Genomic DNA, 1,058 nt, shown 5'->3' with positions numbered 1-1,058 from the left:
TCGCTGTCCCGGGAGCCTCAGGGGTGGGATGAGGGAATGTTCAACTCAAGCCCTGCCAGCTCTGTGTCCCTGTGATTTCCATCCCCGGGTAACGCTCCCGTTCCCGGATGCTGCTCCCACCCCGCTGTTGTCCCTTCGAGCCCGGTGATGTCCCCGTCCCTGGGTACCGCTCCGTCTCCAGGCGCTGAGCTCGCCCCGCTCCTGCTCCACCCCGCCCCCGGCACCTCTCTGGCACCCCGCCTGGTCACGGGCACGGGACACCGGGGAGCAGGGGACACGGAAGTGCTGGGAGGCTGGTGGCGCCTGGCCTTGGCCCAGCCCTGCCCTGCAGCAGGGTGGAGACCCCAGGGATGGTGGCAGGATGGAAATGCCCTGGGATGGTGACAAGTGGAGAGGATGAGATGCCCAGGGATGGTGGCACTTGGGCAGCACAGCGATGCCCAGGGACAGTGGCACATGGACAGGACAGAGGTGCCCATGGGAGATGCTGGGTGGGCAGGATGGAGATGCCCAGGGATGGTGCTGGATGGGGAGGTTGGTGACACCCTGCGATGGTTACACATGGGGACAGTTAAGATGCTCAGGGATGGTGGCACATGGGCAGGACAGAGACACCCGGCGATGGTGGCACGCCGGTGGATGGAGATGCCCAGGGACGGTGCCGGACAGGGAGGATGGAGGTGCTCAGGGACGGTGCTGACGGCGAGGACGGAGGTGCCAGATGGGCATGGGGACAGGGGGACACATGGGGTCCCCTCTGAAGCATCGCAGAGGTCCGTGTGGGGATCTCGGTGTGTGCGTGCCTGTGCACACCTGGACACGGTTGCACACGCGTGTGTGCACAGGGCAGAGAGCACGGAGCGTGTGTGTGCACACACCATGGCCCGAGCGGCCCTGGGGAGGGGACAGGGACACAAGGCTGGGCACCTCCATCCGCACGGGGCATCCCGGCCCCCGCCCTCGCAGGGAAACTGAGGCACACCGGGAGCGCCTGCGGGGCACCGGCCCCGCCCCGCCACGGGGCTCCCCCCGCAGCCACCGCCCGTTGGCACGGTTTT

The sequence above is a fragment of the Corvus brachyrhynchos genome, unplaced genomic scaffold (genome assembly GCF_000691975.1).
Source record: "Corvus brachyrhynchos isolate BGI_N302 unplaced genomic scaffold, ASM69197v1 scaffold47, whole genome shotgun sequence".
In the NCBI taxonomy this organism is placed as follows: Eukaryota; Metazoa; Chordata; class Aves; order Passeriformes; family Corvidae; genus Corvus; species Corvus brachyrhynchos.
Note: the sequence above shows the minus strand (reverse complement) of the source record.